Source organism: Pseudopipra pipra, chromosome Z (assembly GCF_036250125.1).
Source record: "Pseudopipra pipra isolate bDixPip1 chromosome Z, bDixPip1.hap1, whole genome shotgun sequence".
Taxonomy (NCBI): domain Eukaryota; kingdom Metazoa; phylum Chordata; class Aves; order Passeriformes; family Pipridae; genus Pseudopipra; species Pseudopipra pipra.
In genome coordinates, this window is record NC_087581.1 from 65235985 (window position 1) to 65252241 (window position 16257).

At 40.0% G+C, this 16257-nt stretch overlaps 1 long non-coding RNA gene across 1 annotated transcript in view; it reads right to left on the minus strand.

The window, feature by feature from the left end:
* The window catches only part of LOC135407236 (uncharacterized), a 62767-nt gene extending 46953 nt beyond the window's left edge, over nt 1-15814 (minus strand). The window contains exons 1-2 of the long non-coding RNA XR_010426776.1: nt 15714-15814; nt 14789-14872 (exon numbers count right to left, since the gene is read on the minus strand). This is a non-coding gene — a long non-coding RNA (uncharacterized LOC135407236). The remainder of the gene's footprint in view (nt 1-14788; nt 14873-15713) is intronic.
* Nucleotides 15815-16257: the final 443 nt, after the last annotated feature.

Consider the following 16257-nt stretch of genomic DNA (forward strand, 5'->3'; position numbering starts at 1 on the left):
TATAGGCAGCCAGCCTCTATTAAATACACCTGTGCTTCTTGCTCAGGTAATTCTCATGAACCTCTCCTCCTTGTGGTCTTTATCAATCTCTTAAAAATTGTAAGTCTTTAAGACTATATTGAAGTTTTTAAAAGACTATAAATATTTTTTTAAATATTTGAAATTAATCTTCACTTTAAAAAAAAAACAAACACGGTCCTTAAAAGTGGAAAACTAAAACCTAACTGAAGCATTTAGCACAGATACCACAATTTTGTATTTGTGGCATAATTTTAACTCAAAGGCAGCATAATTGAGACTGTAAGGAGTGTAAGAAAATATGTAAAGACAGAACAGGTCATCTCCTGGCTAACACAAATGAGAAAAAGCCAGATGAAGTCAACTGAGCCACTTCACGTCCCAACAACGGAGTGTCCCTCTCTAGGCACTATTATGAATGTCCATGGGGCAATCATCATTACAGCAGTTGATAAAAGAGTCTCTAGAATAATGTAGCATCTGATGTTGAATGAAATGCTGCTAAATGTTGCCTGAGGAACAAGAAACGACTGGGGGTTTGTTTGTGTGTTGCCTTGCATGACAGCTTACGCTCACTCCCAAATGCATCATTAGCTGAAGTTTGCTCATGGCAAAAAGACATCTTCATTTTAAGAGCAGCACAAATTTTTAAAACAGTGAGATGAAGGCTTAGTCTTACTTCGCTTGTATATATATATATGTATGAGGTTATACTTGCTCCTGACTGCAGAAGACAAGTGGGAGGCACCATAGTGAAGATGGACCTCATCAGAAGACGGTTGCTCTGTGAGACTCTTATGATCCCCCAGATACACATTTAGCCTTTGAAAGACAACATCCCTTCCAACAGTACTTTGCAGCCACAGCATCACACTGCCTCAGCTAATTCAGAGACTGCACTGCAACTGATGCCAACTGATTAAGATGTTTATTGATTAATGAGCAAACCACGAGGAAATTGGTAGAGGAGCAAAAGAATACATTATCTTGGCAATCATAACAATTATATAATAATGCAGACTATTATGCTTGACAATAAAGCTATTAATTGCAGCTCTTAAGTCTAATGAATCACATACCTGAGCACTACTGAATTACAGGTCTCTAAGTATGGAAGTGCAAATCTATTTCCCTTTACACCAAATCTGGACAGCATGTCTGTAGGGCAGGATGACCCTTCAGAATTCTGATGATCTTGGGCATGCAAGTCAGCATCACTGCTGTCGGTTGGCATCCACACTCCTGCCAGTTAAGGATCCATTCTTTTACCTTTTTTCCCCTCATAATTTTAAAGTTTATTCTCTACGCTCTCTGAGTTCAGACTTACATTTTTGCCATCCTTCCACCCTTGGTCTTCCTCCAAGCTCTTCCCATCAGCGTATTCCTATTTGCCTTTTCCTTATTTCCTCCAGTTTTGCTACACTACCAAAAGCAATACCTTTCCCTAGCCAATGTTAACCACATGAAGGAGATTACTTCACTATGAGTGTATTTGTGCTCAAAGCTCTCCCATCATTGTCCATCTCAAGTTTTGTTCACCTTGTTCAGTTACTGAACAAACACTTTACTTCAGCTCTGATTCCCCTGCCTCAGCTCCTACTAAGCATGAGCAGGTTCTCACCATATGCACCAATTGTTTACATATGAGGGCACCAGAGCAACTTGGTTTTCACACTTCTGCCCTGGGCACACATCTGCCCTGGTCCTTGGTAGGACCTCGGCTGCTGTGCAGCTGCGTGTCCCATGGGACACAAGTTTGGGCTGGGTTAGCTGCAGCAGCAATAACCCCTCAGCCTTAAAAAGAGGCACACTTTTCAATCACTGCTAGTAAGAATAAAAACTTCCTTCATTTCTTTTTTCAGTTCAAATATGACTGCTAATCAGTGTGGGCACAATAATAATGCACCTAACTCACATCTTAATTGCCATCTTCTCCAAGCCAAACTCAGGGGCTTTCCAGGAGGTGAAGGTGATCTTGAAAGACTGAAGATAATTTTTTCGCTTTGAAATCTGTTCGCATAACAGGATTTTTTTCTTTTCTCGCAAAAAGGTTACCAGATCAGTCTTTCTTCCACTAGGTATTTCAAGTTTTCTTGGACCAGTAGCTCATCGATGAACTAGTGTTTATAGGCTTCCTTTACTGTAAAAGCAGGATGGTCAGGTTTTTCTTTGTTTGGTTAAGGCTTCCTTTTCTGTTAAACTTACCTTTCTTAAGCATACTGGCTTCTTTTTTAAACAAGATTTCAAAGTGCTCACTTTCCTAAGTCATCAGCAAATAACAGCATTTTTTTCATAGTCTGATTTGTCCAGATTGAATTTTGTAGTTTGAAACTGTCTTAGGCCTAAAGACTCTGAACTACCCTTAAAAGGCCATTAAAGTTATTTGATAATTATATAAAAGAGAATGATTATTTATTTATTTTTCTATTTATTTATTTTTAATTTAAGAAGAAAACCACCATCTGGCCAGTTTTTCTTTAAACTCAAAAGAACCTCTTGATGGTCAGAGCAAAACAGTATCATTAAAATGATCCCTTTTCTTGTGCAAACTGTTTAGTGCTGGAGCAAAACATTCAGCTTGGAAACATGTATTTTGTATTGCACATGCTAACCTACCAGATTCCTTCTTTTCTCTTGGGAAATTGCCCCACATGCATAACCTCTGGCAAAATTCTGGCTTGCGTGCTTTTTTAACTTTGCTGTAGAAGTAAGATATCCCACAGGTTTTGTGCTGTGGAAAATTTCTCCCCAAAATCCTGAGTAACGCAGAAGTGTTCTGTCCTGCTCTTCCAGAGAAGAGCCTTTGTGATTGTAATGTGAAGTGCATCATGTGCACACCCCACTGCACCTCTTTGCTCAAGCTGGAGATGTCGCTGATGGCACTGGCTGTATCTAGACAAGGAGATGCAGGTTTCCAGAGCCCAAATCCAGAAGAATGCTTCACCTGTCTCCCAGATGTTAGGTGGAAACACCCTGGTGCTGTATACTACTGGTTTGTATGGAAAAGATATGCAGGCTGCATGGGAGCCTGTACATGCTTTAGTGAATCTTTGGTCTGAATCACCGGAAAACTAGACCTGAAGATGCATTACAACATAAGTAAAAATTAGTACAAACTCTGAGTTTCTGGTTCTTGTCTATCATTTGGGATCATGTTAGCATGCCAGATCAGCCTGGGCCTTGAGACTGGTCTAGCTAAACTACCCGTCACAACCTACTCCCCCTAAGGTACAAAAGGATTTTCACTTCAGACAGATTATGTTAAAATATGATTCAGGAAAATTCCTTTTCCAAGGAAATTCAAAATTATTAAGTCAGACAGTAGAAATACAAAGTGTTCACATGCAGCTCTTCTGCCAGCATTGTTCTTGTGAACAGATCCTTTTTTCTTCAGTACATCTATTGCAGGTTTGAGCCCAATCACAATGGACTCTTCACTCTGGTGCCTGGGAAGTCCCTACCTTTCCTGGTTGGGACCTCCAAGGTCTGCTTTTAACCCTCTTCTTGTCCACCATAGCCTGTAACACCCTAGAAATTCCCCTTGTCTGGACAGGCTCAACTTTTTCCTCTTGGACCCAAGGTCACCTTTCCCTGGCAATGACCTTTTCCAAACCTAGACAATCTCCCTAGAGTAGTAAAATGTATAACTGAGTCTGCTCAAGAAGATTACCATCAGCCCCAATGTTTCTGCCCACATAGTCTGTCAGGACTACTGAAACTGTGTTAAACTCTCCTGAACCTCTTGCAAATGGTGTCCACTTGCAGCTCTGCTGCAGTGCATGGTTGTGTCACCAGTGCATGGTTGTGTGCACCAGGAGGTGTATGTAACCTTCTTGGCCTTCACTCTTTCTTTATTACTACATGCCATATTGCAACAGAGAATGTTCCTCTGCAGTTTGGCAAGCGGTATCTAATTGTGATTGATTATTGATTGATCTAATTCATTGGTTAATTAATTGATCTATTTAATTGATTGACCTAAATTATTTATCTAATTACGTTCATGAAATATCAGATCTTAGCACACAGCTCAGCAACACAACCTGCACAAGACAATGTTCTCCTGCTCTTGTTGCATGAAGTACCACCAGAGTTTCTACTGACCCAGGACGTTGCCAGCAGCCACGACCTTTGCTTTCCCCTCTGCTGCCTGTACATTCCCATCCCCTCCTTGTTTCTCAGTTTGGCCAACAGATGAGTTGCCTTCACAAGATAAACCACTGGAGAAAATAAACTCTTCAAAACCAAAAATGAACAGGAAAGACAATAACACTAGCATAAACAACTAAGGACTGCAGGAAGCACCACCAAGCCAAACACTGAATTCTCAGTTCTCCCTCTTCTGCTGTCTCTTTCCAGTTCTCGTCTTTACTGTTTTCCCTTTTACCTTTATTTCCTGGTCTGAAGAAAGAATTTTTTTTTTTCTTTAAGTTTTGTTTCCTCTTTGGAAACAGTGGGGAAGAGCAATCAGTTCCACCATCGAAATAATGGTTGTAAAGAAGCAGTATAAAGATTTTGCTAAGGAGTGGAAGTGGCACAGCTGTAAAATTTTTCTAGCCAACATTAGCAATATTTGTGGTGTTCAGGGTCTGGATTCCAGAAAGGGGGGATGCTCAGAGAGATTATGACTAGAAATCCCTTCTGCAGTAAGTAATTTGTTTTGTTTAAAAACAGCAGACCTAATTCACTTCGTAAGAACTACCAAAAGGATTTTGATATTTTATCTCAGTAAGTGAAAGCACTAACATGTCATTTCACAAAACAAGAACTCGGATTGACCAGGCTAATTGGAGACAATGGACTATGGTTTTTTTCCAGTGTATGTGTGTGTGTGTATAAAAATATATATGTGTATACATACATTTAATGTAAGAGTATTTGGTAGAAAACGAAATACTTGGAAAAGAGCTCTTAGGTCTTTATTCAATTGCATACAGTAACTAAGTTCAACAGAGATAGAGCACTCAAGAAGCAGATTTGAGGTGCCACTGTTCAGACAGGAGACCATTTCAGGAACACTGCTATATCCAAATATACACTGCACTCAGTCATTTTCAAAAGGACTTTCTAAAAAACTGTATGATCCTAAAATAAAAACTGTGGTGAAGCTTAGGTTCAGAGTAAGAAAAGCATAGATAAATTCAGCGAGTTAATTTATGAAGACTTTTACATTAAACGGGCAGTTTCAGTGGTCTGCCCCTCATAAAAATACATGTGTTCCACAAGGATTTCTTTAATCATCCAGAGACTGCACTGTAACTCAGCCTAACCTGCACTGACCTTTTTTTCCCTAGCCAGTTCAGAATCACAGGATCACAGAAGGGCTTTGTAAAGAGAAGGTTTGGTCCCTGGAAGAATAATTCCATGAAGGAAGCACAAGAAAAAGTCTTCAGAAAGATTTAACTTCTCTTTTGCTCTGTGGAGGCATAATCCACTTTGTAACTGTCCCAAGACCTATGCTTACTCAAAGCCCAAGATTATAAAAAGTAAATACGTAGCTTCTGGCCTAACACAGTTAAGATACGAAAGGCAAAACAAGTACAGAATCAATGGTTGAAAAAGGTACTTCGCAAATTTTTACAGAGTTGAGTCATCATCCCAGGAAGTGTAGATGTGGCATGCCTCATTGGTGGACTTGGTAGTCTTCTGGTAATGATCTATGGGGGACTATATCTGGTGCAGGTAGCTCAGTGTACAGCTGCACTGCAAGCCTCAGGCTGAGTTCTGGGTTAAAGCCAGAGACAAGAGGCCATGAACTGCCGACCCTTTGCATAATAAAGGGCACAAAGATCGGGTGTAAAGCCAAGGGATTGGACACTGAGAGACACAGCAGGAGCCAAAGACTCCAGAGGAAGAGCAAGACTTGAGCTCATTTGGACTGTGAGGGTATAAAAGCCCAAGGGTTCTTTGTTGGAGGTCACTCCTCAGAGGCACCAGCTCAGGCTGTTTCTGGGTTACTGCATCATGAATAAATTCCTTTATGGAACAAGGTATCTGAGACTCTGCTATGGGAAACCTGGGACCGAACAGTAAGAAAACCTGGTCTGACTGTGTGAGTGGGATGTGTGGGGAGTCAAGAGGGGCACCCATGGTCTCACTGGAACCACCCATTGTGAAAGGACTCAGTCTCAGCAGTGACAGTCTCTGGTGGCGGGAGTGTGACTGCCAGACTGGTCCTGAATGGTCAGACTGGGAAGTTTCCTTAACACATTGAGCTCAATGATCTTAAAGGTCTTTTCCATCCTAAACAATTCTGTTATTCTATGAATCTAGATACTAAAAAATCTTCCAGATAAGGGGCAGGAGGAGCCTGACTCATGTCTTTTAAGTAAGAATAAGAATAGCCTTCTTGCAAACACTGAAGTGAAAGAGAATTTGCTGAGCTTTTCTAAGACTTGCCACCAAAAAAAAATGTTCTCTGAAGAGCAAAAAGTTTCGAATTTAAAAGTTTAGAAGTTTTGTTTGATTGTTTGTTTTTGTTTGTTTTGGGTTTTTTCCCAGAGATACAAAAAACACAAGTCTGAGTAGAAGAGGAGACACATAGATAACATCGGGTATTCTGTTCACAGGAATAGCCATTTTTTCTTTGACTTTGGAGAAGCTACCTGAGTCCATAGCAGCTATGAATATACAGCATATTTTCAACTTCCTTATGTTCTTATCTATGCTCTGAGTCTTATTCATTTACTGGTCCCCACTGAGGAAGTAAGGAGTGGATATGAAGGGACAGTATAGCCTCAGGGCACCATGGAGAACTACAGACAGATGGGGACATAACTTCTAAAGTTTTACCCTAACACCTGCTCTGCTTTCCAGCAGAGCTGGAATAATTGGCCAGTCAGGAATTCAAGTGAACTGACATTACAATGAACAAAAAGCCAGCACTGTTCTTCCGTCTCCAAAGCTGCCTATAAAATATTATTCTTATTAAAATATTTTCTATACCCATCGTAACACATTGCAACTGACATGAAAAGAAAGTGATCTCAGATAATACAAAGACAAAAATACCTCAACGACCAGCTGTAACAGGACCTGTAATAGCACCATTTTGAAGAAGAACAATTGTATAGAATGACATTATATTTCCTTCTAATGTTGGCTTTGCTCTTCAGACAATATATACCTTCTGCATGTTAAGTATGAATAGAGGAGCTACTGAGAAAAATACAGGTAGGTGCTATGAATTGTTAATGCCTACTTTTGTTCATCTGCCAGGAAGAAATCTAATCTCTAAAAGTTTGAGAAAAGATCCTGAGAGTTAGTAATGGCTACTCCACACACACTTTTCAGATATATTCCTTTGTTTCTGTATGAAGTCTGTAAAATAATAAGAATATGGTTCCTGGCATGCTTATTAGTTTTTTTCAACAACAGTGTAATTTTCAGCAAGAGTCTAAGCTGATTAAAGACAGGTACATTTGGTTACTGTTAGGGAGAACAAAGTAAAACAAGTAAAACACAACACCATTAACAGTTACGTTTTAGCTATGATGATTGCATTTTAATGGTTGCAACCAAAATTATGATGGAATGACAGCAGAGAAGAATATTCTGAAATTCAACCAAGGCAAATTCAGTGTCCTGCACTTGGGGAGGAATAACCCCAGGCACAAGTGTAGGCTGGAGGCTGGTCTGCTGGAAAGCAGCTTTGGAGAGAAGGACTTGGGGGTCCTGGTGGACAACAAGCTGTCCATGAGCCAGTAGTGTGTCCTTGTGGCTAAGAAGGCCAAAGGTATCCTGGAGTGCCTTAGGAGGAGCACTGCTGGCAGGTCGAGGAGGGTGATCCTGCCCCTCTACTCAGCTCTGGTGAAGCAGATCTCAAGTGCTGTGATCCAATTCCGGGATCCTCAATTCTGGAGCTCCTGCAGAAAGTCCAGTGGAGGACAATAAAGCTAATTAGGGGACCGGGGCATCCCTCCTACAAGGAAAGAGTGAGGAAGCTGGGCCTGTTCAGCCTTGACAACAGACAACTGAGAAGGGACATCATCAATGCCTGAAAGTGTCTGAAGGGAGGGTGCCAGAAGGATGGAGCCAGGCTCTTCCTGGTGGTGCCAAGCAATTGGACAAGAGGTAATGGGCAGAAACCAATGCACTGTAAGTTCCACCTGAATATGAGGAAGAACTTCATTACTGTGTGAGTGACCATACACTGGAACAGCTTGACCAGAAAGGTTGTGGAGTTTTCCTCCCTGGAGATATTCAAGAACTGTCTCGACACAATCCTGTGCCATGTGCTCTGGGACGAACCTGCTAGAGCACGATGGTTGGACCAAATGACCCACGGTGATCCCTTCCAACCTTACTATTTCTGTGATTCTTGATTCTGTGACAGTGTTCTCCAATGTCAAAAACACAAACTGCACTGTTTTAGTATTTCTGAAATCCCAGTTTTATAATTGCTCCTCAGTCAGGAAAAATTCCGTGTATGGTCTATGAGCTTTAAGGTACATATTGCAAAAAGGTATTTTGAAATAATGAAAAAAAAGTTTAAAAGTAAATGATACTATATAAGTTTGAAGACAAACATTTGTGTTTCTATCACAGTTAGTGGTCAAAACATGATTGAATTCACAGGTACAGCATAAAAAAGAGAGCTCAGTTTCTGAAAGACCAGATGGTGCACTAGAAATGTGGGCATGCTAGGATACAAAATAAAAAAGCAGATTAGTGGATCTAGTCTAGTGGTTCCATACAGTCTGTTTAGATTTTAGATTTTTAGTTTAGATTTTCTCCTCATTTTTCTTCTGGGAAAAACACAAAGTTGTGGGCAGGATGATATTTGGGTACCTAAACTTCCCGATTCTTTTTAATACAGTTGTTCTGGAAACATTTGATAAATTTTTCTTTAAAAATGCAGATAAAAATGAAGTTTGTTTATACAATTTTTTTCTAGAAATACAGATTTTGATTAAAATGTCTGTGAGGATAAAATCTGTTAGAATAAGTGAGTCATTTTCATGCTACATGAGATGCATCAACACTAACCAAGAGAAGAGAATAGCACCCAAATGTCCTTTGCTAAAGGAGTGCACTCTGATCTCTTAGTCTTTAAATCTCCTTGGTTAAACATCAACTGATCTTCAGAAGAAAAATATCTTCGAAGGTTATGATATTTTTCCAGTGAAAAGTTGGGGAAAAGTCTCTGTGGGATGGGAACATGCAAATCTGCTTGTAAGTTCTTCCCTTCATTGTGAAAGTGTAAAACTACCAAGCATAAACCCAAAAATTAAACTTACCTCTTCTCCATTGCATATATTCTTATTCCACTGTTCTGTGTTTCCTGATTTCCTGTGTGCCCCAATTTCCTGTCACATCTTCTGCTCTGCCCACTACCCTTCGTTGTCACTTTCCAGAGTAGTAGGGACAGTAAGACTTAGCTTTGTGTCTCCTGCGCTATCTACAGAAATAAAAAGTCTCACAGCTTTATCATCTGATCTCTTATTCCCCTGCTGGGCTAGATTCATCATTATGGAAGAGAGTAGAGCAAGAAAACTTGAGCTTTTGCTTTCAGTCTTTGGAGGTCTCAACACAACCCATAAATAATGGATAGGTTAATTAATATTGGTGAAAGATTCAGATAGTATGGTGATAAATGTTTGCAGTAAAGCTCATTCATTAGGGTGCATTCAGAGCCATTATTCCAACTCTGGAGAGCAAAGTCTGCCCTCAAAGACAAACAGGAAACAACACACTTTTCCACTGAAGTAAGATAAGGACATAAAACCTCTTATTTGTCTACTGAATTAAAGTTAATTTTTTTATCCTTTAAGCTCACCTCAAAAGAAATTAGGTCAAGTATTCAGAATTATTATATTATATTATTCATATATTTTTAATATATCTGGTGCAAAAGTAGTAATCTTGTCACCACCAGAATTATGTGGGTTAAAAAAAAAGACAGAATACCGTGTGCTTCCAGTAGAATATTTTCAGCAATTTCTAGATAGCTGATAATGTACCATTTTAGTCATTAGATAGAACACTCATCAGACTCATTGTGCTTAAGATCTCAGGATAACATAATTCATTCTGGGGATGCAGAAAATATGTAAAATACAATTGAAAGATTTATTATGAAATTTTCTCAACTGCTGATTTTACACTGAAATTTCTGAAAAGTCTTGGGAATCTGTGGAGAAGGCAGTCACTTTTGTAATATATGTTCAAGATGCAATTAGAAGGCAAAGACTGACCACCTATAGAAGCTACAAATCAGCACATGGACTTACATTTCTGAAGAAAGAACAGTCTTGGCATAATGAATGACCAAGCTAGTAATATGTCACAAATTATTATGAGTCTAGATTTAGAACTTTGTGAGCTTTATATTCCTCTGTATTATTCTATGCTTCTTCTAGATCCATTTTTTAAGTATAAAAAATGTCATTAGAGCTGTACAATAATATAAATGTATTTATACATGCTATTAGAGTATTGATGTGACTGGTCACAGAACTGTAGATTGTGACACAAAGTTATACTTACGGCATTAAGATGCAACCCAAAATGTCGACAAGGAAAATTCTGAATAAAACCAGTCTAAATTTATAGAACAAGAGCATACCTTCAGTTTTATCGAAGGTAGCAGAAGTTATAAGAACTCAAAATCAGAGAAGGGTTATCTGAGTGCTTTAATCAGACAGATGGTCTTTCCCTTATCAACATGGAAAGAGACTTGCTTTAACAAGTAGAGAACAGGATAATGAATAATCCACAGTTTTTCATGGAGAACCTTGGAGTAAAATATGAAAAGTTAAAGAAATAAGAGTCTAATAACTCTACCTGACTATGTATGACTGAGTGAAACAGAAGTGCACTATGATATGAGTTACTACAGGAGGATTTATTTTGTATGGGCTTTCTTTGCAGACCATAATTTACTGTCAATACAGTATTTTCTAAGTAGCTTCACAGAGTACAGACAGTACAGATTGTAAAATGCTTCTCAAAAAGGTAGTGATTTGGGAATGTGATTGGAAATAGTGATTCCAATCTCACCTTTTTTTTTTTCTCTGGGGAAAAACAATACATAATAAAGCATTCTTAAAGAACAATCGCTTTCTAATTCTATGTAGTGTTATTGATCTCCTTTAAAATAAACCATGAGCTAGTTTGCTGCCCAAAGTTTACTTCTTTTCCTAAAAAGTGAATTTCTAACCACTGAAACACAGAAACCTGGGAATGAGAAAAAATCACAGCTGAGTGCAGGATCAACATGTTGAGAATCATAGGAATCTAAATATGGGAAACACAGGAGAAGCTCCAAACAAGTGACTATCTGAATTCTTTGCAAGGAAAATGGGGGTCTAAGGTACCTTTCTTCTGGTTCACAGAGACACAAGCATACTGAGTGTTCGCATCCTGCTGCAGCATCCCAGCAGATTGGTGAGAGGTATTTTCTGTTCCTCCCATCTGTCCAGATATTTGTCAAAATGTGGTTTTATGAGCAGAATCTAATTCTAGACATTCATTTAGGCCTGTGAAGAATTTGTCAGTCCACCACGAGGGAACAGCCTGACAAAGACTGGTCCTTGAGAGGAAGGTGCAGCACACTTGTAATCCCTGCTCTCTTCAGAGTTCAGCAACAGGGAGAATGAACACAGGTACCTGTCCTTCATGAGTGAGATATATTTTCTAAGGAACAATGATCAAACAGAACCTTCTTGAACATGCATCCATCGCATTATGCAGCTGGAAATGGCAAGTGTTCATCAGAGGCTTTTGACTTCAGGGAAAGAAGACTGAGCTGTCTGCCTTCCAGGGTCTAAGGTTTTTTCTTTTCTATTCTCCTGGTGAAAATTACAGTATTCCAGGGAAACAGAGGATTCCCTCTTTTTTAACTTAGCTATTCAGACCCGAGAATATGCACAGGGTGGGGAGCAGAGGTGAGGAGTGAGAGCTGCCTGAGAAAGCTGTCCTGTGGAAAAGTCAGACTGGACAGTCTAACGTGGATGAACATTCCACATCTGTCTTTGTGCCTGGCATTTCACTCTTTGGTTCACATCTTCCATACATAACTGAAGTATGTCAGATGATAAAAAGTAAAATTTCCCCTCGAAACCAATCATTTGTCTTTATGAAAAAAGATCACAGTGAGCAATAGGTGTTAAAAAACCCTTTCTAAGCATTAGCCTTCTGTTTTCTTATTGCTTATTCTCTGTGCCATACCTCTGGCAAGCCATCAATGGCTGCATTTCTGATTTACACCTTGTCTACCTCTTGAGATGTACCAAGGAAATGTGAGGATTTAAACATCATCATCCCCACATCTGTCTTCTGTCAACTGAGTACTCCCCTTGACCTAAACCACTTGGTTCCATCTCTCACAATCACTGAAACTGCTGTGTTTAATGCTTCTCATATGCCTGGGTTGGTTCTATGTTATTACAAGTTTGAGTTTCAACTTTTTGGTTGAGGGAATTCTTTTTGTTTGTTCTTATTAGTAGTGCTATTATTTTGCTTCAGTGTAAGCATGAGAACATGCTTCCTGCCAGCTTCTATGGACGCAGTGGGAAAAATTTGCAACATCTGGGGCTCAAAGGTGTATTTCTTGGCCATGATGTTGCAGACTGCAAGAGAGCTGGGAAAAGAAAATGTGTGATGCAGGAGATGTTTCCTTCCTCACCTCTCTTTGCTCATAAATAACTCTTTCTTTGATAATGTACAGTCCTGCACTCACTAACTGACTCAAGCTCCCAGAGCACTCATGTTTCTGTTAAAGACATGCTTCTTTTCTTACTCATCATTTTTATCCACATTGTGACATTATGAAGCCTTTTTTTGTCTGTGGAAGCGACTCCTTTTTTTCCTCAGTGCTCAAGTCCATGAATCCACTCGAGCATCAGGAGAAGAAGACAGCCCTTCCCATTATGCTGTTCTGCTCCTTGCCTCAAAGGTTTTCAGACTCCAGAAGCAGGCACTGCCCGGTTTTGTCATGTGATGGTCTGACAGGCCAGACTCTCACATCTCAGGAATACCTCCTGAACTTTGCTTGAAAAGTGCCCTCAAATGAGGCAACTCTTGCTGTTCATACAGACTGGGGAATGATATGCTGGAAAGCAGTGACAGGAAAGGGGGTTCTGGTTGACAAGTTGAATCTGCGTCAGCAGTGCCCCGGCAGCCAGCAGGGCCAACCCTGTCCTGGGGGGCATCAGGCAAAGCATTGCCAGCCAGTGAAGGGAGGGGATTGTCCCCCTCTGCTCTGACCTGCAGCTGCCTCACCCTGAATATTGTATGCAGTTTTGGGTGCCGCAATATAAGAAAGATATTAAGCTGTTAGAGAGTGTCCAAAGGAGGGCAGCGGAGATGGTGAAGGGTCTTGAGGGGTGACTGAGGTCACTTGCTCTGTTCAGCCTGGAGAAGAGGAGACTGAGAGGAGATATCACAATCTACAACTTCCTCATGAGGGAAAGAGGAGGGGCAGACACTGATCTCTTCTCTGTGGTGACAAGGGACAGAACCGGAGGGAATGGCCTGAAGTTGTGTCAGGGGAGGTTTAGGTGGAATATCAGAAAGAGCTTCTTCCCCTAGAGGGTGGTTGGGCACTGGAACAGGCTCCTCAGGGCAGTGGTCACAGCACCAAGCCTGACAGTTCAGGAAGTGTTTGGGTGATCTCTCAGGCACATTGTGTGACTCTCGGGGATGGTCTTGTGCAGGGCTAAGAGTTGGACTTGATGATCCCTGTGGTCCCTTCCAATTCAGCATACTCTGTGATTCTGTGAAATAATAGGGCAAGTTCTGACTTTTCATGCTTCTACCTGATTTCTTCTTAGTCAGGAATACACGGGTTTTGGTCTGCCTAGAGACCACTGTCTGGTTTCATAATTTATACAACATTTCAGAGGCCCAAGAGTGGTGTGAATTTAATTAATATCTACAATTATCCACAGCTGATCAAATACAACTACACTAGTTTAATGGAAAAAATCTTTACATGAAATTCATTAATTCATTAAAACAAAATAAAACCAAGAACCTGACTAGTGGTACTGTAGCCATGGAAATAATAATAATAACAACAACAAAAATAACAATAACAATAATAAGGTTCACAATGGAGAGTCATTACTGAAGGATGAGGCCTAGTACAAAGATAGAGCTCAAAATAATATATAAGTAATAGGTTTCTGTACCTAGAATATACAAAGATTAAAGGCTTAAGAATTAACTGATGCTATGGATTTCCAGAAGGGCTTGGAAGAATATGCTTCATGAGGTAGAAAGTTAATAGCTTCAGTGTGAAACATTGCCTTTAATAGTATCCAGGGTCACAAAACAACAAAATACCTGCAGTCAAGCAGTGAGTTCTGGCTCAGATTTACCTCGGACTTAAATTATGGGTTAAAATTTTATCTAAAAATTTCAGGAACATATGCCCCATTTTTGCAAAACCAGCTCCAGGTTTCAGCAGCTTGTACTTCAGTGGCCACACTTACACAAATGGACAGGTACATACTGCTTGAAGCAGTGCCTTTCCAGACCCTGATCCAAACCCAGATTATGTCCCTTTTCATCTGGGAAACATTTACAAACACTGCTGTTGTTTTGGTTTGGGGATTTTGGGTTGGGGGTTTTTTGCACAGCTTATCTCTGCATTTCCTATTACATAGTTTTGTCACTGAATCTGCTTAAACTTACATTCTTTAATCATGGACACTTATAGAAAAGGCTAGGGGGAGATGGAGAAGAAGTTGGGGTGGAGTAGGGTCCAGTGTTTTAATCTGGGTATTTCTTAGGCATCGCATCTGAGCAACTATAGGGATGATACCTTGATTTCCTGGTGATCAATCACACTTCAGGCAGTGAGCACACAAGTCAGAACTGATAATATCTCTTCATGGCATATTGTTCTCTGCGGCAAAATAGAATTCAGTTTTAAATTCTCCTTTTCATCCATCAGAAGACAAAATCAGGAGCTCAGGAAAGAGCATAGCCCAAGTAATTCTTATATCTGAGCAGACATCAATACTTATAGACCTACTCAGGATTTACAAACACTGCACAGTAGGGCATCGCAAAACAGTATTGGCTAAGGATCAAAATGGGTTATAAGATATAATTGGTCAGGAACACCAGTTGTCTGGCATTATGGAATAACAGTGATCATTTTGTACAACAAGGCGTACATAAGGCAACTTTGGAAGTAAAGAGAGGCAGAAACAAAGTCTCAGGAAATAGCATAGCCTCCTCTTACCATGTCACATGCACTCACTGGATAGTAATTCTCAGCAGAACTACATGTCTGTGCACATGGATTTTTTGTTGTACTGGCTTTTCATGCCTTCCTGCATCAGTTGTCTCTCATCCTGATGAGACCCAGGCAACCCTTACAAAACACAGCCCAACAGTAGTGCCCAGCCTAAACATCCAGGCAGGATTAAAAGCACATTCAAGAATGTATAACACCAGCATTCATGCCCCAAACCTACTGCTTCTAGAAAATCTCTGCTGGCACTTCTGTTTATACAGTAATGACTATCTACACTCAGTCTAATATCACAATGGTATATAACTAAAGCTCACACAAGTGAGAAAAAGGGTGCACAGATCATCTCCTCAAGACTTGTGGTTAACCAGAGATATATGCAGTCGTGGAACACTACATTGCCCATACCCATGTCCCTCCTATTCTTTTTGAGCTTTTCAAGCTCATTTTATTCTTGAACATCAGCATAAACTAAACCCAAACCTACCTTATTGTAGGAGTCCTAGAATTTGGTGCTTTCTTTGAATTCACATATTGCACATTTTCGGCCTTCCCGTGCTCAGAAGTGTCTTCGGGTAGTGAGGTCTGAAGACTGACACCAAAAATAGATAGTGAGATTAGGCTTATTTAAAATATGAGTAACTGTTACATGGATTGTGGTTTTATGTCTAGAAACTCTTTTCTTTAAGTGTTGTAACACCACTTGACTAATAGAAGGTAGCCTATTATGTTAAAACTAGCCATTGTAGCTGAAGCAACAGCATATTTTGTTGGAACAGATGTTCTGCAAATGAGCAGGGAGTAAGGAGAGCAGTCATTGTTTCGATGTTGTTTAAAGGGCAAGAGTGATGCCAATCATAATTACCATCTGCTATAGTACATAAAGTATCCATATGCTCTTTATATGGCCCCAAAATTGATTTGAACTGCCATACTGAGATTTCTCATTGGAGGGCACTAGTTCTGCATACCCTTTTCAGCTCCTGACTGACAAGAGCCCTGAGAATAGTTAACACAAATGTCTCAAAATC